The sequence below is a fragment of the Rhinoderma darwinii genome, chromosome 3 (genome assembly GCF_050947455.1).
Source record: "Rhinoderma darwinii isolate aRhiDar2 chromosome 3, aRhiDar2.hap1, whole genome shotgun sequence".
In the NCBI taxonomy this organism is placed as follows: Eukaryota; Metazoa; Chordata; class Amphibia; order Anura; family Rhinodermatidae; genus Rhinoderma; species Rhinoderma darwinii.
Window position 1 is genome coordinate 382,602,729 of NC_134689.1, and position 24,207 is coordinate 382,626,935.

Consider the following 24,207-nt stretch of genomic DNA (forward strand, 5'->3'; position numbering starts at 1 on the left):
ATGGCTCCATTTGGTTGGGCTGAACCAGCACCGCGGCTGAGATAAAGCACTTCTTAAGGACCTCAAAAGCCTGGACAGCCTCAGGAGGCCACTGGAGGAGATCAGCACCCTTGCGAGTGAGGTCCGTAAGAGGCTTAGCGATGACCGAGAAGTTAGCAATAAATCTCCTGTAATAATTAGCGAACCCCAAGAAGCAATGTAACGCCTTCAGGGAGGCAGGTTGGACCCACTCCGCCACAGCCTGGACCTTGGCGGGGTCCATGCGGAATTCATGAGGAGTGAGGATTTGACCCAAAAATGGTATCTCCTGCACCCCAAACACACATTTTTCGGTCTTCGCAAACAGGTTGTTTTCCCGGAGGACCTGGAGCACCTTCCTGACATTCTCAATGTGGGAGGACCAGTCCTTGGAAAACACAAGTATGTCATCAAGGTACACTACAAGAAATACCCCCAGGTAATCTCTTAAAATCTCATTTATGAAATTCTGGAAGACCGCGAGAGCATTACACAACCCAAAGGGCATGACGAGGTATTCGAAATGACTTTCGGGCGTGTTAAACGCAGTCTTCCACTCATCCCCCTCTTTGATGCGGATAAGGTTATATGCCCCCCGTAGATCAAACTTAGAGAACCATTGGGCCCCCTGAACCTGATTAAAGAGATCAGGAATCAAAGGAAGGGGATACTGGTTCCTTACAGTGACCTTATTCAAGTTACGGTAGTCAATGCATGGCCTAAGACCACCATCCTTCTTCCCTACGAAGAAGAAGCCAGCACCTACCGGAGAAGTAGAGGGTTGAATGTAACCCTTGGCCAGGCATTCCTGGATATACTCTCTCATGGCTTCACGTTCGGGACAAGAGAGATTAAATATCCTACCCTTAGGGAGCTTAGCTCCTGGTACCAAATCGATAGCGCAATCGTATTCTCTATGAGGAGGTAACACTTCGGAGGCCTCCTTAGAGAAAACATCAGCGAAGTCCTGAACAAACTCAGGTAGCGTGTTCACCTCCTCAGGGGGAGAAATAGAATTAACAGAAAAACATGACGTCAAGCATTCATTACCCCATTTGGTAAGCTCCCCAGTATTCCAGTCAAACGTGGGATTATTCAACTGCAACCAGGGAAGGCCTAAAACGAAATCGGACGATAATCCCTGCATCAACAGTACAGAGCACTGCTCCAAATGCATGGAGCCAAGAAGGAGTTCAAAAACAGGGGTATGCTGTGTAAAATAACCATTAGCAAGAGGAGTGGAGTCGATACCCACTACCTGGACAGGTTTAGGCAAATCAATCAAAGGCATAGCTAGAGACATAGCAAATTCCACAGACATGATATTAGCAGAAGACCCTGAATCCACGAAGGCAGTGCCGGTAGCAGACCTACCACCAAAAGAGACCTGAAAGGAAAGCAAGATTTTATTAAGTTTCATATTTACGGGAAATACCTGTGCGCCCAAGTGACCTCCCCGATGATCACTTAGGCGCGGAAGTTTTCCGGCTGCTTATTCTTACGCCTAGGACAGGTGTTCACTTGATGCTTGTCATCCCCACAATAGAAGCAGAGACCATTCTTCCTGCGGAATGCTCTACGTTGTCGGGGGGACACGGAGGCCCCGAGTTGCATAGGTACCTCCGAGTCTTCCGTGGAAGAGCGAAGCAACGGAACCTCGGGAGGCATCATGGGGGAGTCAGAGGAAAAAACACAAAAACGTTCAAGTTGTCGTTCCCTGAGACGTCGGTCAAGTCGTACCGCTAAAGCCATAACCTGGTCTAGGGAGTCAGAAGAGGGATAGCTAACTATCAGGTCTTTCAGGGCATTCGACATACCCAACCTAAACTGGCACCTTAAGGCAGGGTCATTCCACCGAGAAGCTACGCACCACTTCCTAAAGTCAGAACAATACTCCTCAACAGGTCTCTTACACTGACGTAAGGTCACCAGCTAACTCTCGGCAAAGGCAGTCCTGTCAGTCTCGTCATAAATGAGTCTGAGAGCAGAAAAGAAAAGATCAACGGAGGAAAGTTCAGGGGCGTCAGGAGCCAAGGAGAAGGCCCATTCTTGGGGCCCTTCCTGGAGCCGGGACATAATTAAACCCACCCGCTGGCTCTCAGAACCTGAGGAGTGGGGCTTTAAGCGAAAATAGAGCCTACGACTCTCCCGAAAGGAGAGAAAAGTCTTCCGGTCCCCTGAGAACCGGTCAGGCAACTTGAGGTGGGGTTCAAGAGGTGAGGTGAGGGGCACTACCATGGTAGCATCAGGCTGGTTGACCCTCTGAGCCAGGGCCTGGACCTGTAGGGAGAGACCCTGCATTTGCTGAGCCAGGGTCTCAAGGGGGTCCATAGTAGTGTGAGGGACCAGGGTAGACTAGGTATATGGACTTGTGATTATGTAATAATGGGGGTAGGGAAACAGACCAGTGAGCCCTAATCTACCCGCCACTCAGTCCCTGCCTACATGCAACGACCCGCCCTAGGCGACGGGGTACAACTGGGCGACGGTCCCTACGCTCAATAAGTGCATGAAGACAAACAGACAAGGGTACACAGAAGCTAAGGGAAATGGGGCAGTTGCCCACGACAACACCGTGAGCAACAAGAGACGTGAACGAGCCGAGTCAAACCAGGAGTGTACGAGGTACCAAACGCAGAGCAGGAGAGTAGTGAACGAGCCGAGTCAAACCAGGAGTGTACGAGGTACCAAACGCAGAGCAGGAGAGTAGTAAACGAGCCGAGTCAAACCAGGAGTGTACGAGGTACCAAACGCAGAGCAGGAGAGTAGTCAGTAAGCCAGGGTCAATATGAAGCAGGGTCAAATAGTTCAGAAGCTGCAGCAGGGCCAGGAAACCAAACGAGAAGAATCACAAGCAAGGAGGAACAGGAAAGGCAGGTATAAATAGACAGAGGGCGGGAGCTAGCTCCGTCTGGCCAGGCTGTGATAGGCTCTCCCACTCCTAAGCCTGCCACCCTGAGTGGTGGAAGATGGAGTCAGTCTCACAGACATAGAAGCAGGTGCAGACTGATTACCTATGGGCGTTGACACAGAAGCTGTGCCTGACAGATCCTTTACAGTACCCCCCTTTTATGAGGGGCCACCGGACCCTTTCTAGGTGGACCTGGTTTATTGGGGAAACGAAGGTGGAACCTCCTGACCAATACCCCAGCGTGAACATCCTGGGCGGGTACCCAAGTCCTCTCCTCAGGCCCGTATCCCCTCCAATGGACCAGGTACTGGAGGGAGCCTTGGACCATCTTGCTGTCCACAATCTTGGCCACCTCAAATTCCACCCCCTCAGGGGTGAGAACGGGGACAGGAGGTTTCCTCGAGGGAGCCAAGGACGGGGAGCAGCGTTTAAGGAGGGAGGCATGAAACACGTCGTGTACTCGAAAAGATGGGGGCAACTCCAGTCGGAAGGAGACAGGATTGAGGACTTCAATGACCTTGTACGGCCCTATAAACCGGGGAGCAAACTTCTTGGACGGGACTTTAAGGCGCAAGTTCTTTGACGATAGCCACACCAGATCCCCGACCATAAACAAGGGGTTAGCAGAACGTCTTCTATCTGCCTGAGTTTTTTGTATGCTCTGGGACGCCTCTAGGTTCTTCTGAACCTGGGCCCAGACTGTGCACAGTTCCCGATGAATGACCTCTACCTCGGGATTGTTGGAACTACCAGGTGAAACGGAGGAGAACCGTGCATTAAACCCAAAATTACAGAAAAAGGGGGAGACCCCTGACGAGTTACTGACCCGGTTATTAAGGGAAAATTCGGCGAGGGGAATGAATGAGACCCAATCATATTGACAGTCAGAGATAAAACACCTTAAATATTGTTCTAGATACTGATTAGTCCTCTCAGTTTGGCCATTAGTTTCAGGATGGAAGGCAGAGGAGAAGGACAGATCAATCTCCAACTTTTTACAGAAGGCTCTCCAAAACAATGAAGCAAATTGTACCCCTCTGTCAGAAACAATATTGACAGGGACCCCATGGAGACGCAGGATGTGTTTGACAAACAAGGTAGCTAACGTCTTAGCATTGGGTAGTTTCTTGAGGGGCACAAAGTGGCACATCTTACTGAAGCGGTCTACTACAACCCACACCACCGACTTGCCTTGAGATGGAGGCAAATCGGTGATAAAATCCATGGAGATATGGGTCCAAGGTCTCTGGGGAATGGGCAAAGAACATAGTAAGCCCGCTGTTCGGGACCTGGGCGTCTTGGACCTAGCACAAACCTCACAAGTGGCGACGTAGGCCTTAACGTCTTTAGGCAACCCAGGCCACCAATAGTTTCTGGCAATGAGGTGCTTGGTACCCAGGATGCCTGGATGACCAGATAGTGCGGAGTCATGATTTTCCCTAAGTACCCTTAGCCGGAATTGCAGGGGAACAAACAGCTTGTTCTCAGGAAGGTTCCCGGGAGCTGAACCTTGATCATCCGCAATTTCAGAGACTAAATCAGAATCAATAGAGGAAATGATTATACCTGGAGGCAAAATACAAGCAGGATCTTCCTCCGAAGGAGGGCTGGCCATGAAGCTACGCAACAGTGCATCAGCCTTAATGTTTTTAGACCCAGCCCTATAGGTAACAAAAAAGTTGAATCTGGTAAAAAATAACGCCCATCGAGCTTGTCTCGGGTTTAGCCTCCGGGCAGATTCTAGGAAAACCAGATTCTTGTGGTCGGTAAGGACCGTTACCTGGTGCCTAGCCCCCTCCAGGAAGTGGCGCCACTCTTCAAATGCCCATTTAATGGCTAAGAGTTCGCGGTTGACAAAATCATAGTTACTCTCAGTGGGCGAAAACTTCCTGGAGAAGTAGGCACAGGGACGAGATGGGTGAGGGATTTGGTACCCTGGGACAAGACAGCCCCCACTCACACCTCGGACGCGTCAACCTCCACGATAAATGGCTCCATTTGGTTGGGCTGCACCAGCACCGGGGCCGAGATAAAGCACTTCTTAAGGACCTCAAAAGCCTGGACAGCCTCAGGAGGCCACTGGAGGAGATCAGCACCCTTGCGAGTGAGGTCCGTAAGAGGCTTAGCGATGACCGAGAAGTTAGCAATAAATCTCCTCTAATAATTAGCGAACCCCAAGAAGCACTGTAACGCCTTCAGGGAGGCAGGTTGGACCCACTCCGCCACAGCCTGGACCTTGGCGGGGTCCATGCGGAATTCATGAGGAGTGAGGATTTGACCCAAAAATGGTATCTCCTGCACCCCAAACACACATTTTTCGGTCTTCGCAAACAGGTTGTTTTCCCGGAGGACCTGGAGCACCTTCCTGACATGCTCAATGTGGGAGGACCAGTCCTTGGAAAACACAAGTATGTCATCAAGGTACACTACAAGAAATACCCCCAGGTAATCTCTTAAAATCTCATTTATGAAATTCTGGAAGACCGCGGGAGCATTACACAACCCAAAGGGCATGACGAGGTATTCGAAATGACTTTCGGGCGTGTTAAACGCAGTCTTCCACTCATCCCCCTCTTTGATGCGGATAAGGTTATATGCCCCCCGTAGATCAAACTTAGAGAACCATTGGGCCCCCTGAACCTGATTAAAGAGATCAGGAATCAAAGGAAGGGGATACTGGTTCCTTACAGTGACCTTATTCAAGTTACGGTAGTCAATGCATGGCCTAAGACCACCATCCTTCTTCCCTACGAAGAAGAAGCCAGCACCTACCGGAGAAGTAGAGGGGCGAATGTAACCCTTGGCCAGGCATTCCTGGATATACTCTCTCATGGCTTCACGTTCGGGACAAGAGAGATTAAATATCCTACCCTTAGGGATCTTAGCTCCTGGTACCAAATCGATAGCGCAATCGTATTCTCTATGAGGAGGTAACACTTCGGAGGCCTCCTTAGAGAAAACATCAGCGAAGTCCTGAACAAACTCAGGTAGCGTGTTCACCTCCTCAGGGGGAGAAATAGAATTAACAGAAAAACATGACGTCAAACATTCATTACCCCATTTGGTAAGCTCCCCAGTATTCCAGTCAAACGTGGGATTATGCAACTGGAAGGCCTAAAACCAAATCGGACGATAATCCCTGCATCAACAGTACAGAGCACTGCTCCAAATGCATTGAGCCAAGAAGGAGTTCAAAAACAGGGGTATGCTGTGTAAAATAACCATTAGCAAGAGGAGTGGAGTCGATACCCACTACCTGGACAGGTTTAGGCAAATCAATCAAAGGCATAGCTAGAGACATAGCAAATTCCACAGACATGATATTAGCAGAAGACCCTGAATCCACGAAGGCAGTGCCGGTAGCAGACCTACCACCAAAAGAGACCTGAAAGGAAAGCAAGATTTTATTAAGTTTCATATTTACGGGAAATACCTGTGCGCCCAAGTGACCTCCCCGATGATCACTTAGGCGCGGAAGTTTTCCGGCTGCTTATTCTTACGCCTAGGACAGGTGTTCACTTGATGCTTGTCATCCCCACAATAGAAGCAGAGACCATTCTTCCTGCGGAACGCTCTACATTGTCAGGGGGACACGGAGGCCCCGAGTTGCATAGGTACCTCCGAGTCTTCCGTGGAAGAGCGAAGCAACGGAACCTCGGTAGGCATCATGGGGGAGTCAGAGGGAAAAACACAAAAACGTTCAAGTTGTCGTTCCCTGAGAAGTCGGTCAAGTCGTATCGCTAAAGCCATAACCTGGTCTAGGGAGTCAGAAGAGGGATAGCTAACTAGCAGGTCTTTCAGAGCATTCGACAGACCCAACCTAAACTGGCACCTTAAGGCAGGGTCATTCCACCGAGAAGCTACGCACCACTTCCTAAAGTCAGAACAATACTCCTCAACAGGTCTCTTACCCTGACGTAAGGTCACCAGCTAACTCTCGGCACAGGCAGTCCTGTCAGTCTCGTCATAAATGAGTCCGAGAGCAGAAAAGAAAAGATCAACGGAGGAAAGTTCAGGGGCGTCAGGAGCCAAGGAGAAGGCCCATTCTTGGGGCCCTTCCTGGAGCCGGGACATAATTAAACCCACCCGCTGGCTCTCAGAACCTGAGGAGTGGGGCTTTAAGCGAAAATAGAGCCTACAACTCTCCCGAAAGGAGAGAAAAGTCTTCCGGTCCCCTGAGAACCGGTCAGGCAACTTGAGGTGGGGTTCAAGAGGTGAGGTGAGGGGCACTACCATGGTAGCATCAGGCTGGTTGACCCTCTGAGCCAGGGCCTGGACCTGTAGGGAGAGACCCTGCATTTGCTGAGCCAGGGTCTCAAGGGGGTCCATAGTAGTGTGAGGGACCAGGGTAGACTAGGTATATGGACTTGTGATTATGTAATAATGGTGGTAGGGAAACAGACCAGTGAGCCCTAATCTACCCGCCACTCAGTCCCTGCCTACATGCAACGACCCGCCCTAGGGGACGGGGTACAACTGGGCGACGGTCCCTACGCTCAATAAGTGCATGAAGACAAACAGACAAGGGTACACAGAAGCTAAGGGAAATGGGGCAGTTGCCCACGACAACACCGTGAGCAACAAGAGACGTGAACGAGCCGAGTCAAACCAGGAGTGTACGAGGTACCAAACGCAGAGCAGGAGAGTAGTGAACGAGCCGAGTCAAACCAGGAGTGTACGAGGTACCAAACGCAGAGCAGGAGAGTAGTGAACAAGCCGAGTCAAACCAGGAGTGTACGAGGTACCAAACGCAGAGCAGGAGAGTAGTCAGTAAGCCAGGGTCAATATGAAGCAGGGTCAAATAGTTCAGAAGCTGCAGCAGGGCCAGGAAACCAAACGAGAAGAATCACAAGCAAGGAGGAACAGGAAAGGCAGGTATAAATAGACAGAGGGCGGGAGCTAGCTCCGTCTGTCCAGGCTGTGATAGGCTCTCCCACTCCTAAGCCTGCCATCCTGAGTGGTGGAAGATGGAGTCAGTCTCACAGACATAGAAGCAGGTGCAGACTGATTACCTATGGGCGTTGACACAGAAGCTGTGCCTGGCAGATCCTTTACATTAAGTCTATATATTTTTAAGTTAGAGTAGAGTAGGGCCCTGCCAAAAGAGTCTACCTTGTCATGGTGGCAGGCTTCAAAATCTTTCGGCCAAATAAAAAGTTATTAGTTATGTATCACACAAAGAGCGTGATATGGTGCTGGACGGAGTACCGTTAACGGGCAGTGCCACGGTAGGGGGGCCCAGACAAATTAGCTGTATGGGGCCCTGAAATTCCTGATGGCGGCCCTGTGTGTGCGACATGTGTCCAGTGTGTTAGTGGAATATGTGACATGTGTCCAGTATATTAGTGGTGTGTGCGATATGTGTCCAGGATGTTAGTGGTGTGTGCGACATGTGTCCAGTATATTAGTGGTGTGTGCGACATGTGTCCAGGATGTTAGTGGTGTGTGCGACACGTGTCCAGTATGTCAGTGGTGTATGCGGCATGTGTCTACCGTGTGGTGGGGTGTGTCTAGTGTGTGTCCAGTGTTCGTGTCCAATTTATGAGTGGCATATGTGCCAGTATCTAAGTCCAAACGGAGCGACCATTACCCGGCTGCAGTGCGGCCAACAACCACGCTGGCACCATGTTCGGTGTGGCTGTCAAATAGCCTGTTAATGGCCGTGTGTTATTGCGGGGAAAACGTTCCTTTACCTGCAAAATCGTGCTGCCAAAAAGGGTGTCTTAATTAATGGCCGCACGATTTTGTAGGTAAAGGCCGGTTTTACCTGCAATAAAGCGCAGCTGCCGGTGCGGTTGTTGGCCGCATCGCAGCCGGGTCAGGGCCGCTCTGTCTGGACTTACCCTTAGTGTCCTGTGTGCAGAAAGTGTCCTGTGGGTATGGTGCGTGTCGAATGTGTGAGTGGCATGTTTGCAGTGTGGGTGATAACAACGTGAGTGATATATACATAGTATAAATTCTATTTTTAGTATATATACATATACACTGTGGGATGAATCGAGAGGGGCCGAGACACAGTACTTGCTTAGGTTGCCCCTTGTTTTCAGCGTCTGCTCCTGCCTTTAATGGTTCGATATTGACAGTGGCAGATACATACTGCATTAAAAATCCTTATTGTACATATACAAATAGCGATAAAAGCAAATCACTAAGAAGAATAAAACATATTATTGAAATGTACTGTATGAATGCATTCAGCCTGCAAAATGTAGACATGAGGACTATGAAATCATCTAAATGGGGTGAGTGAAGACAAATAATCTGTGTTTGGTCTCTCACAATTAGATTTGCAGTTAGGAAATGAGTAAAGCAATGATTCTGGCAGTCAAACATTCATTTGACATGACTTCCTCAATACTCTGTGAATCTGGGATCTGTCATTGCCAGTGACATTGTATATATGTGACTGCCCTTGGTTCCCTGCCAGAGTCCAACAGAGGGACATTAATGACTAACAACTTTTATACAATAAAATGTCATAATTAAGAGAAAGCAAAACACACATGCAATACTAACGTATAGGCACTAGAGGGCGGTCTACACCAGTTACACAGTGGTCAGACATATGTGCGCAAAGGGCAAGAGTGTCATCAGCAATTAGGATTTATTCATTGGAATCAGTACATAAAATAGCACTATTATATATTTATTCTTCTTAGGGTACAGTGGCTAATTGCCATGTTGGCACCAGAGCCACATGGCCCGCACCAGAGATAGGTCTGGTAACTGCATCCAGAATTTTCACATGTAAGATGAATACTATCTAGCACAAACATATGGGCAGCAATGTGACTGGGACAACAGAACATGATGGAGAGGACAATTTGATTTAACTTGCCGGAACATTAATTATTTTGTTATTTTCCATCAGTTTATGCCAACCTTTTGGCACTTGAAACCATATTGTTCATTTCCAGGGACATTAGCTGTTTATAGGTGACATTGAGGCACAATATTCGAGATTCTCAATGGGCATCAGTGGCAGACATACTTTTTGTGCAGCCAGTGCCATGACGGTAGAGGGACTCGCTGCTACGTTATCAATAGGCAAGCGATGGACTCAATGTGGGTGGAACATCTGGAGGGCAAATAAGTCCAGCCGTAAGCTCAAACCCACACTTGAAGCCACTGACATAGTCTACCGACATGGTGAATGATTTTACCCCACTTCTATTTTTGCAGATGAGACCAAGCTATGTAATATAGTTTAGTTTATGGAAGATGTTCATAAATTACAAGCCTATTTGGACACACTGAGTGTTTGCGCATCCACTTGTCAAATGAGGTTCCATGTAGATAAATGTAAAGTTATGCATCTGGGTACCAACAATCTGCATACATTATATGTCCTGGGGGGAGCTACACTGGGGGAGTCACTTGTTGAGAAGGATCTGGGTGTACTTGAAGATCAGAGGCCTCAAACATTTAGGGGCACCTAAAGTTGTCATCTGCGGCCCGCTGACAGCAAGAGAGCAGAGAGCAAGCCGAAGGAGGATCGCCGCACACAACCCCCTGTAGATAGTGCTAAGCCACACACCCCACCCTGTAGCCCCCCCTCCCGATACACCCCCCTCTCTATAGATAGCTTAATTGGGGCTCCCTCTAGGAGTGGAATCTCCAGCCAGAGCGCTCTGGTCGGGGATTCCGCTGATAGACGAGGCCTCTGACGTAACTATCCATATATGGACAGTGACGTCAGTGGCTCCTCCTGGACCAGAATGCCCGGCCAGCGCATGCCAATGTACTGGTCAGGGGTTCCGCTTATAGACGAAGACTCTCACGTAACTGTCCATATATGGACAGTGACGTCAGTGGCTCTTCCAGGAGAGGAATCCCCGGCTAACATCCCGGCAACGCTTTGGCTCGGAATTCCACTGCTAGAGCTATCTATAGGGGGATATGTGTGGCACTATCTACAAAGGAATGTGTGTGGCACTATCTACAAAAGGGTGTGTGTGGCACTATATACAGAGGCCACTGTTGCATTATCTACAGAGGGCATTGGGGAATTACCTACAGAGGGCACTGTGGCATTATCTAGGGGGTGGCACTTTCTACAGATCTAAAAAGGGGCTGCCTAATCTTGACATTCTTGTATCTGCCAAACGCTGCCAACTGAGCAGCCACACTTCATTCAGCGACACTTAAACTGGAAAACTTTATTGTTAAAATAAGCACATGAAGTAAACTCGCAAATTTACGTTAAGTTTAAACCTAGCGCTATTATTATAGTAATGTAGTATTATTATAGTAATGTAATATTATTATAGTAATGTAGTATCATTATAGTAATGTAGTATTATAGTAATGTAGTATTATTATAGTAATGTAGTATTATTATAGTAATGTAATATTATTATAGTAATGTAGTATTATAGTAATGTAGTATTATTATAGTAATGTAGTATTATAGTAATGTAGTATTATTATAGTAATGTAGTATTGTTATAGTAATGTAGTATTGTTATAGTAAGTTAGTATTGTTATATTAATATAGTATTATTATAGTAATGTAATATTAAAATAATTAAGTATTATAGTAATGTAGTATTATAGTAATGTAGTATTAGTATAGTAATGTAGTGTTATAGTAATGTAGTATTGTTATAGTAATGTAGTATTATAGTAATGTAGTATTATTATAGTAATGTAGTATTGTTATAGTAATGTAGTATTATTATAGTAATGTAGTATTGTTATAGTAATGTAATATTATAGTAATGTAGTATTGTTATAGTAGTGTAGTATTGTTATAGTAATGTAGTATTATTATAGTAATGTAGTATTGTTATAGTAATGTAGTATTGTTATAGTAATGTAGTATTATTATAGTAATGTAGTATTGTTATAGTAATGTAGTATTATAGTAATGTAGTATTGTTATTATTATAGTACTGTAGTATTATAGTAATGTAGTATTGTTATAGTAATGTAGTATTGTTATAGTAATGTAATATTATTATAGTAATGTAGTTTTGTTATAGTAATGTAATATTATAGTAATGTAGTATTGTTATAGTAATGTAGTTTTGTTATAGTAATGTAGTATTATTATAGTAATGTAGTATTGTTATAGTAATGTAGTATTATTATAGTAATGTAGTATTGTTATAGTAATGTAATATTATAGTAATGTAGTATTGTTATAGTAATGTAGTATTGTTATAGTAATGTAGTATTGTTATAGTAATGTAGTATTATTATAGTAATGTAGTATTCTTATAGTAATGTAGTATTATAGTAATGTAGTATTGTTATAATAATGTAGTATTGTTATAGTAATGTAATATTATTATAGTAATGTAGTTTTGTTATAGTAATGTAGTATTGTTATAGTAATGTAGTATTGTTATAGTAATGTAGTTTTGTTATAGTAATGTAGTATTGTTATAGTAATGTAGTATTATTATAGTAATGTAGTACTGTTATAGTAATGTTGTGTTATTATAGTAGTTCAAATAACGAATTGATTAACAATAAGTTTGTATTTTATCAAATTTAAAACTAATGCGGCCCGTCAACTTAAAATTTTTTCTATGTGCGGCCCATTTACCCGGCCGAGTTTGAGACCCCTGTTGTTGATCATAACCTAAATAACAGCATGCAGTGTCAATCAGCTGCTTCAAAGGCCAGCAGGATATTGTCGTGTATTAAAAGAGGCATGGACTCGCGGGACAGGGATGTAATATTACCACTTTACAAAGCACTAGTGAGGCCTCATCTAGAATATGCAGTCCAGTTCTGGGCTCCAGTTCATAGAAACGATGCCCTGGAGTTGGAAAAAATACCAAGAAGATCAACGAAGCTAATAAGGGGCATGGAGAATCTAAGTTATGTGGAAAGATTAAAAGAATTAAACCTATTTAGCCTTGAAAAGAGACGACTCAAGGGGGACATGATTAACTTGTATACGTATATAAATGGCCTGTACAAAATATATGGTGAAAACTGTTTTTAACCCCTTTGCACATCACAACGTAATAGCATGTCGTGGTGCGGAGGGGGGGGGGGGGTGATGTATGGAGTGGACTCACGCACTTCCATACACTGCGGGTGTCAGCTGTGTTTTAGAGCTGACGCCCGGGACTAACGGCCTGGAACAGCGATCGCGCTGTTCTTAGCCGTTTAATCCCCCAAATGCTGCAGTCAATCGTGACCGCAGCATCTGAGGCGTTAAAAAGAGGGGGGCGGCCCCCTCTGACAGCTCATCGGCACCCTTACAACACGATCGCGGGGTGCCGATGGTTGTCATTGCAGCCTCATAAAGGCACCCAGGTCTTCCTTCACTCTGCCCCTGTTAATCCCTGCCTTCGGCAGGGCTTAACAGAAGCCTGTAAAAATAGGAATATTTTAGCAGCGATCTAACGATAGTTATTAGTAGTGAATTTTTTTTTTTAGTTATTAGTAGTGAATTTTTTTTTTTAAAGTTTAAAAAAAATAACTTTAATGTAAAAAATAAAAACAATAAACAAAATTGGTATTTTTGCACCAGAAAAAGTCAGAACTATTACAATATACCATTATCTAACTCGCACGGTGAACGCCATAAAAAGAATAAAATTTAAAACGACAAAATCATGTTTTTTGGTTAACTTTTCCGTCCAAATTTTTTTTATAAAAAGTGATCAAAATATGTTATGTACCAAAAAATGGTACCAAAACAAAACTACAGCTCATCCCGCAAAAAATAAGCCCTCACACCGCTCAATCGATAAAAAAATATATAAAAGTTATGGCTGACATAGAACATTTGTTTTTAACAAATAGTTGTTTTTTTTAAAAGTAGTAAAGTATAAAAAAAAATTCCATAAATGTAATCTTATTGAGCTGGAGAATTACGTTAAGTTGTCGTTACTGCACAGTGAAAGCCGTAAAAACAAAACACATTAATCAATGGAGTAATCACAGTTTTTTTCAATTTCAGCCCGCAAAGAATTTATTTTCAGTTTCCCAGTAAATTATAAGGTACTTTAATTTCCAATAGAAACTACAACTCATCCCGCAAAAAATAAGCCCTTACACCACTCCATTTATGAAAAAATTCAAAAGTTATGGCTCTTGGAAGACGGGGAGTGAAAAACGAAACTGAAAAAGCAAAAAATGTCTCAGTCCCGAAGTGGTTAATGTTAAATATCCTCAAAAGACAATGAGGACACTCACTCCGTCTGGAGAAAAAAAGGTTCACTCTCCACAGGTGACAAGCCTTTTTACTTTGAGGCTTCGTTCACATTTGCGCTAGGGCTCCGTTCCGACAGAGATTTCCGTCAGAACGAGGCCCTGACAGACACAAACGGAAACCATAGGTGTCCGTCTTCCATCACCATTGATTTCAATGGTGACGGTTCCGGTGCCAATGGCTTCTGTTTGTCTCCGTTTTGCAAGGGTTCGTAAATTTTGATGGAATCAATACGGAAGTAGACTACGCTATTCATTCCGTCAAAATGACGGAACCCATGCACAACGAAGACAAATGGAAACCATTGGCACAGCCTTCGTCACCATTAAAATCAATGGTAATGGAAACGGAAAACTGTGTCTGTCAGGGCTCTGTTCCGACGGAAAGCTCAGACGGAACGGAGCCCTAGCGCAGATGTGAACGGAGCCTAAGAACTGTGGAATAGTCGACCTCAGTGGCTGGTCACAGTGGTAACAATACATGACTTTATAAAAGGATTAGATAATTTCTTAGAACAAAAAAGTATCTGCACCTAAATATGTAGCCATCATTATCTTGACTCTGATAACTTGCTGCAGCGTGATATCACACAACAAAAGCCATTGAAAAGTCATCGAAAAAATCAAGATAAAGAATCTTGCAACTGTGTATTTAATGCATTAAAAGTCAAGATAAAGGCGGCTCAATGTAAAAAATTCTTGTTTGAATGTTGGTCCAGTTTGATCGCCCCTCGGGAACTGGAGGGAAATTGTTCCTTTTTAGGGCAGATTGGTTAATGCCTTATGAGTAGATTTGTTTACCCTTCCCCTGGATCAATAGGGGTAAAACAAAGTTCCATAGTTTACCCTTAACCCTTGTCTTTCTCCTATGTCTTGGTTGAACTTGTTGGACATATGTATTTTTTCAACGCTACTGACTATGTAACTGTAATAAAGAGGCTGTGACAATATACATAGAAAGCATTACAAAATTAAGTTGGAAGGGCGGGCAGGTGTGTTCCTCCGTTCACACTTCAAGAAAGACACATGGGCCCACCCTTAAAGGAACAGTGTCACCAAAATTTTTTTTTTAATATGTTAAAGATGTTAGTGCTTTATTAAAAACGTTTGGATTCATTTGTGTGTTTGTGTGTTACTTTTTTTTATTTTTACACTTTTTCTTCCCTATGGGGGCTGGCATTTTTTTTTCCATTTCTGTATGTGTCGATTAACGACACATACAGACATGGAATACGGCAGCTCCAGTCCCATAGGGACTGCGAACGGGGCCCGTTCCATCCACTTTCGTGTACGCCGCTGTGTGGGAACGGCGCATGCACCGCTCCCACACAGTTCAATTTGAAATGCGCGCCGTCCGGCGCCATTTTCCTGTGGACCGGAAGTCGCGGCCGGACAGTAAGATTACTACTTCCGGTCGCGGCTTCCGGACTTGTGCACATGGAGCAGCGGCAGCAGACGGAGCGGATGGACCGGAGGGAGCGGCGGCGACTGGAGCAGGTAAGGGATTTCTATGTATGTTCGTGTTTCAGTGTGTTTACTACTGTATGTAAACCTTCTACACTGTGTGTTAGCTCAAAAAATGCCGACACACAGTGTAGGAGGTTAGACCGTTCAAACCCCTCGTTTCTCCCGGAACTAGCCAGGATAAAGGAGGGGGGGATTCTGAGAGCTCACTAGAGCGAGGGATTTTTACCCAATTTTGCAGCATAAAGCAATGTGGTTGCTTTACCACATGCAATGCTGCAATTTTGGGAATGGCTCCATCTAGTGACCAGTGCTGGGAAATATTATAAATTGAATCCAATTTATAATATTTCCTGACTCGTGAAAAAAAAAAAATAAAATTAGAACAATGTTTAATCACCTATACACTAACTGTTTAATTAAAAAAAAAAAAAAACATGTTTTGCTGGCAACACATTCCCTTTAAGCCCCAATGACCTACTGTTGTTGGGTGAAACATTAAAAGCTTCCCCAGCAACAGTATAGGATAGGCCCAGGAAAACACAAATGGTTTCCCTGACACTAGCCAGTCAGAATCTACCTGAATACGAAATTAACAAACGGCGGGAAAAACTCCCGCCAAAACTCACAAGAAGGATGTTAATAATCCCATGTGGATCCCTCCTGAATGTCTGGGCTCCAGTCTCAATTATAAACTTATCACTCTCATATATACGTATAGTAAGGGGGGCCCATGTACTTGATATCGCCCAATGGCCCTTTGCTGGATGTGTCCATCTACTATTACAGCTTAATAATGCAGATCTAGATCTTGTATGGCTTCACAAAGGACGCCTCAAGTCTGAGAAGACTTTTCAATCCAAACCTTTCTGTGGAGGTTTTGTATTGCCGATCTCTAAAATCCATGGGATATGCAATAAAGGTCTGATCATTTGGGGTCCCATTTTAACTGTTGCCACTCTGAAACCAAAGCAAATGGGAGGAGAATGGCAGCATTTTTCTACGTACTTTAGATACATGGCAGTCTCCATATGAGTCTATAGAGAGTGACAGAATCAGCTGTGCTCACATGGGCTTGTGTGGAAGATGCTGAAACATCCGAGCACACTCACGCTCCTCAGGTTACTATTGAGATTGCTACAGACATGATTAGAAGAAATCCTGGAAAAACAGTTGACGTGTCCCAGCGGTCGGACCTCCCCGATCAGACATTTGTGGAATATCCTATAGATATGCCATAATTGTTTTTTTGATAGAGTGCCCTTTTAAGGTGGCGATTTCTTCGAATTTTGATCTGCTTCCTGAACATCTATCTCTGCATGGCGATAGATGTACAGGAAGGCCCCATGCTCCCCCCGATCAGACCCCCTCCACATCTGACATAAAGAAAATCTACTCACCGTTCGTCTTCTCCACAAGGGAGCCCTTCCCAGATCCCTCTCATGCTGCCACATCAGGCTCCCGCAAAGGTCTTCGCACATGGTGCACAACGTCAGAACGTTACATGCGAGGCAGTATACAATGTCCTCCAGGCCCAATCGCGGTGGCACTCCCTGCCACAGAAATCATTACGCCGCTGCTCAGTAGATTTACCTGCCGTACTATGGAATTGATAGCACTCCATAATATGCCAAATTACAAACTAAACTGCTACTTGCCACTAAACCCATCTACTCAATGGCATTAAAATTGGGGGGCTGCAACCTGAATTTCCTAATTTGGGTTTTAGACCAGAATGATGTCTCTAGTCTGGTTGTTGCTGTAGTAGAGTAGGTGCCTTTTTCTTTCCCCCAATCTTAGGGTAGCAGGTTGACTCAATGGTTAGCAATGGGGTCCTGGATTCAAATCCAACCAAGGACATGCACATGAAGCTTGCATGTTCTCCCCGTGTTTTTCTGTTTCTTTGGGGTGCTTATGTTGCCCTCTACACTCCAAGACATATTAATAGGTTAATTGGCCTTTTATAAAATTGGCCCTAGTGTGTTTATCTGAGACAGCAAAATTAGATTGTGAGCCCCATTGGCGAGAGGAACTGATGTGAATAATGACACTCCTGAACAGCGCTGCAGAATATATTGGTGCTACATAAGCAAAGGGAAATAAATAATTAAGACACGTAGTTGATGTGCATAGTATGAGAAGAAAAAACTGGTTGAAGAAAAATTTGCCCTCCATAGTAGTTATAGGGTGTTCCTAGGAGTTATGGCCACTGGAGGGAAGGAGCTCTCAGTTCTGAGAGCAGTACATGATTGTTATCTTGTATGTAAGTGACCAGGGTAAGAATAGCCCACAAGAGTAACAGAGGATCCTCCTGTGGGCACAGGCTCTGACACAATGATGGGCCCTGAACGTCCAGCAGAGAACAACCCCATTTGGAGGTGACTTTGGAAACATTCACTTGTCACTAGGGTCTATTTTTTATGGGATGATTTACAAATAAACTACAAATATGTTCTTTGTGAGCAACGATAACAATATGATGTGATTGTACATGCACATGTTCTAGAAAGATGGACGGTGGGCTCTCCGAATAATTTCCTCAGGTAGGCCCATTATATCCCAGTCTGACTCTGGAAGTAACAAACATGCTGTATAAATAAAACCGCTGTAATTATTTCTTTATATAAAACATCAACTGTATATATGCCCATAGCCACTGGAAAATGTTGAACTTTTTGGGGGAATTGACGAGAAATAGACCTCCTGGGTAAAGTAACGTCGTTTAACGTACTGATTTAACATGGGTAAGAGAATACCCACATATGTGCATAGTGCATTTTGCATTTCGATTACTTTCAATGGTAGCCTTCACTAGTTACTCTTGTATTGGGTATACGCAGCACATTTCTGACTATGGTTTTAAAGATATGGCTCTTGTAGTATTATTATTATTACTATTAAGCCGGTAAATGTGAACTGAAGGCGGAATTGCAATAGCTGCAATTATTTTCCATCAGCGGTTAAAGTCTCTAGAGTGGTCCGGAAGAGATGTGACCACCTGACCTTTACAGTGAATGGCCAGGTCCGGGGGCCTGGTAATTGACTGCCACTGGCAAAAATTGCCATGCTAGACGTGTGTTACATATTACTTGTAGGTCTTTACTGTCAGTTTTATACAAGAAGGCAGTAAAATACACTTTCCTGATAACTATTACAAAGCAATACAACTGGACTAGGTGAACTAATGGATTTCTAATAAAAAAATAAAATAAAAAAAGATTGTATTTTCCCTTGTATTAGTCGTATCTGTAAGAGCCTACAATACTGTGCTTCATGACCTTTCCGTTCTGGAGAACACAAAGGACATTTTCAAAGTGTTGCCATGGGGTCTACAAAGTTGTAGGTATTAACCTCAGCGGGATTGGCATATGTACCCTATGTGCAGACATTTCAGCCGCTCTGAGGCCTATGGCGATGTAGGCCCTAGTGCACATCAGCCATTCCTGTGTGAATTTTTTCAGGGTCTAAATAGGGCAGAGTGAGCACACAAGAAAGATTACTTCCCGGTGAATTAGATTGGCTAATGCATATTTGCACCAACAGGCATTTTTAGACTGTGTTGAGCAATGCTGGACTAAGCAGGGGTGGGGCTTGAAATATCACACAATTATCATATTTTGGGAGTTATGTGTAAGGGGCAGGCACACTACTCTTCTACCATGGGTGGGTGCAGTAATCACCAAGGATGAAATGTCCAAGGATGGGACTGTGCGTGGTGGCATGAACCACCATCGTATGGAGGGCCCTCTCACCTGTAGGTACACAGTTTCTAAGTAGTTTATAATACTCTAATTCAGTCGCCAGGTTGACTAGCAAATCAGCCCTGCCTAAAGGTTGTGCCTCCTTTCCTTTATATATTCGGCTGTAATGTAATTTTTATTACTAGAGGAAAAGGAGAAGGACACAAGTGCCATTAAGAGGAGCTCTGTTTTAGCTACTAGGGGTGGTGGGGTAAAACCTCAATTGGGGAAAAAAACAACTAGGTTGACGTTTGAGGCCAGGCACATCATGTGTTTTCTATAGCCTTTGTTCCTCAACCAGATGGTATACACCCGAACCTACAGAACATTGGGAGGTCCTAACGTTGGTATTTGGCTCCTAGGCCTGGGTAAAATTTGTCCAGGTCTTCTCTAAGCTATAGCAGCCTATCAGATCTAATTCAGGGTGGGGAGCCAGTTAGTTCGCAGGCCATATGTACCCTTCCAAGCTTGTTGGTCCCAGTCGTCTCTGAAGAATATGACTTTCTTCTACTCTTTGTTACTGGTGTGATATGTAGATAACTATGTATTTATAACATATACAGAATCCGTGCTATATGAAGTTTTTATTAGCTTATCCCATGGGCAACTTATACTCTAAGTTATATATGAATAACATTCTTTAATCCTTCCATCCTGTCACTAGATTGCATTGTTCATATGCAGGACATCACATTACCACCTTGTCACACACTGTCCTTCGGTTTCATGCTTGGATTTGACTGCTGACCTTTAAATGTCACCTACGCTAAATGACATGTTGATGAGGTGACAATTGTGACCTTTGAGTGATGCTTTTCTGGCGTTGTGGCACTGAGTAGGTTAATATTGCATTGCCTGCAGGTTTCGTTTAGTGGGTAAAAATCATGATGTTGGATGTCGTGTGGGTGGATGGAGAGATAACATGAAGGTTAAATGGCTGATAGATACTATGCACTATATTGTCTTATAGAATAGAGAGCAATGTTATGGGATGAAGGACATAGAGATCCTCTGCATAATTGTTACATTACATTTTTTGATTGAAGGTGGCATACACGACTGGTTACTTAGATGGCAGAAAGTCTCAATCTCGGCATAGAAGTGTTGGTGGAAAGGTTAATGTAATCTACAATGTTCAGGGAAGAATTGTGATGCTCTGCATAGACCTAGCAGAGTTAATATAGAGATGTGGTGCAGATCGCAGAGAAGACAGGCTGAGCAATGTCTTTTTAATGTAGGTAATTATTGAGATGAATTTGGTGAGGTGGTTCCCAGCATTAGAGCGTAGACATTGATCTGTGATTGGGGCATCGATCGGGATATTATACTAGAGCAGCTTAGTCATAAACTCAACATAATGAGACAAGCATTGCTGCAGCTCTCTATACCATCCTGCATTGTCGTATATCACAATGAGAGGCACAGACAGCAGATGGAAGGAAGCAATTTTACATCAGGATTATATGAAATACTTATAAATATTAGTTATAGTAGTAGGTGGAGGAACCAGAGAAATGCAAATATGAGGTACCTAAAGAAAATATAGGAGTTAAAGGGAGTGATTAAAGGGATAACATGGAGGAATTATACCATGGGCTCCAAAACTACCACCATAGATAGAATGGCACTTTCTCTTATATGCTGATATCAGGCACAAGTGAGTTTACCCAGTGCCTGACCATTTCAGTGACAATAGAGCTGCTGCCAGATGGATGTCGCTCCTTCCAGATACCATAGATCAGTGTAGGAAGAGTAGTTAAAAGAAGTACATGTAGTGTTCAGGGGCGTAGCTAGAGGGGGCAGGTGGGGCATGTGCCCCGGGCGCAACATAGAGGGGAGCGCCAGCACCACCCCCTCCTGCACTATAATTGTACCTGCGTCTATAGGACACAGGTACAATTAGAAGCAATGAATAGCCAGGTATGTTCCGTGCCCGGCCATTCAGTGCCTTTCTACAAGTGAAGTGGCACAATACTTTGCGCTGCTTGCGTCGTTGAAAGGCGCTGAATGACAGGGAAAGTCACTCTGCTCTGCCATCAGCGCCTTTCATAGATGCTTCGTTCAACCCCAGGAGACCTGCGCAGAAGAGAGCAGGTCTCCATTGCTGCCGGACGGCGGCGGGAACGGGATTAAGGGGAGTTTGAATAGTTTGTTATTTTATTGTAATAAAAAAGTGTGTGGCTTTATCTACGGAGGTGGCTTTATCTACAGGGGGGGCTTTATCTATGTGGGGGGCTTTATCTACCAGGGGAGCTTTTTCTATGGGGGGACTTTATCTACAGGGAGGCTTTATCTACAGGAGGGGCTTTATCTACGGGTGGGGGGGGGGCTATATACTGGGGTGGGCTATCTATGGAGCACTATATACAGGGGTGGGCTATATCTACAGGGGGGCTATATACAGGGGTGTGCTATCTATGGAGCACTATATACAGGGGTGGGCTATATCTACAGGGGGGCTATATACAGGGGTGGGCTATCTGTGGAGCACTATATACGGGGCTGGGCTATCTGTGGAGCACTATATACAGGGGTGGGCTATCTGTGGAGCACTATATACAGGGGTGGGCTATATCTACAGGGGGGCTATATACAGGGGTGGGCAATCTATGGAGCACTATATACAGGGGTGGGCTATATCTACAGGGGGCTATCTGTTGAGCACTATATACAGGGGTGGGCTATATCTACAGGGGGGCTATATACAGGGGTGAGCTATCTGTGGAGCACTATATACAGGGGTGGGATATCTGTGGAGCACTATATACAGTGGTGGGCTATATCTACAGGGGGCTATATACAGGGGTGGGCTATCTGTAGAGCACTATATACCGGGGTGGGCTATCTGTGGAGCACTATATACAGCGGTGGGCTATATCTACAGGAGGCTATATACAGGGGTGGGCTATCTATGGAGCACTATATACAGGGGGGACTATATACAGGGGTGGACTATATGTGGAGCACTTTATACAGTTGTGGACTATATCTACAGGGGGCTATATACAGGGGTGGGCTCTCTGTGGAGCACTATATACAGTTGTGGACTATATCTACAGGGGGCTATATACAGGGGTGGGCTATCTTTGGAGCACTATAGGGGGAGTTATTTGTGGGACACTATATACAGGGGTGGGCTATATGGGGGCACTATCTACAGGGGGCTCTATGGGGGGGCACAATCTACAGGGGGCTTTATGGCAGGCACTATCTACAGGGGGCACGGTGTGTGTGTGGGACACAGTGTATGGTGCTATTATAATTAGAGGTGCAGTGTATGGCGCTATTATATTTAGGGGCATAGTGTGTGGTATAATGAGAACTTTATCTTTGTTTATAGGTGTAGAAATGTTGGAAAAGTGAGAAGCTTAAGACATCTGAGCGGCAAACTGCAGAACTGGGCTGTGACCGGGAGAAGTCATCATAGAGGTCTGGACCGGATGGAGAAAAGAACTGACAGTGAGACGTCACTGGTGAGTCACTTAATGTAAATGTTTATTCTGCCTCTAATCAGTAATGTAGTCACTGTATGATCTGCAGTGAGATGATGGATGGTATGATTATGATATGATATATTTTTTGTGAAACAGCAACTCCCAGCATATCCTTATCATTGTTCAGGCCATTCTGGGAACTGGAAACAAATTAATGCAAACCTATACGGCAGGGTTGCACTAAATTGAGGTGTATTTGTGCTGGTGTTGATTTATGTACTGAGCTTGGTTCTGGTGCTGTATATATGTACTGAGCTTGGTTCTGGTGTTGTGTATAGAACTACATTGCTTGTAAAATTTACAAATGTTTTTATGCTTGAGTTACATAAAAAGAAATATGGAAAAAAATGACACGTCATTGATTGGTAGAGAAAACAAACATGGCGAGGAAGAAGGAGATTTCGGAAAAGAGGTTTGGGGCGCCAAACTAAATCTTTGTCCCGGGTGATGGTGAACCTAGCTACGCCTCTGAGTTAACCTAAAATCAGCGTTGGAATGGCTGCTTGTATATAGCTTCATGCCAAAGGATGTGAAAGCAGACTGTTTGTTAATCCACCGAGCAACCTGGAATAAGATACTTGTTCCTGGTGACCCAGCGTTCCAAAAAGACTGGTACCACAGAAACAAGAAACTCTATGCCATCAGGTAAGCAGATGTAACGGAGTTACCAGGGAGTGGATGTTAACCTACTAGATCATCGCTACTTGAACCTATAGGACCGCCAGGGAATAGAAACTCGCCTGAGAATTATTTAAGGCTATGTACACCTTTTCAAATCTGTATAAATACATACATGTGTCTATCGGTGTGTTTGGTGCAAATTTCGAAAAACTTTTTATTATAAATTATTTTTACTTTTTGAGATACAGCTGCTTTGTAATCTGTATACAGAGCAGCTGTATCTTGCGCTGAGACCTGAATCCATTAGGTCAGCGTGACTGACGGGTTCAGTGGCAGCATGTCCTATTCCAGCTGTTATCGATCACATCTAGGTTATGAACTTAGATGTGATCGGTAACCGCTCAATCCTGCCTGTGAGAGAAAGGCAAGATCCGCTGACACTGAACCTGTCAGTCCCGCTGACCTGACGGATTCAGGTCTCAGCGCAAGATACAGATGCTCTGTATACAGGATACAAAGCAGCTGTATCTCAAAAAGTTAAAATAATTTTTAATAAAAAGTATTAAGAAAGTTGCACCAAACACACTGAAACACATTGTTGTAAAAAAATTCAAATTCAAAGATGTACATAGCCTTTAAAGGGGATGTCCAGTCCCTAAAAATGTATGGCCTATCCTCAGGATAGGCGATCAATAGCTGATGGGTCGGGGAGAAGAAGGCTGCAATACCTGTGAATTGCCGCTTCATCCGTGTTGACGATTCACAGTGAGCAAGTAGAAATGAA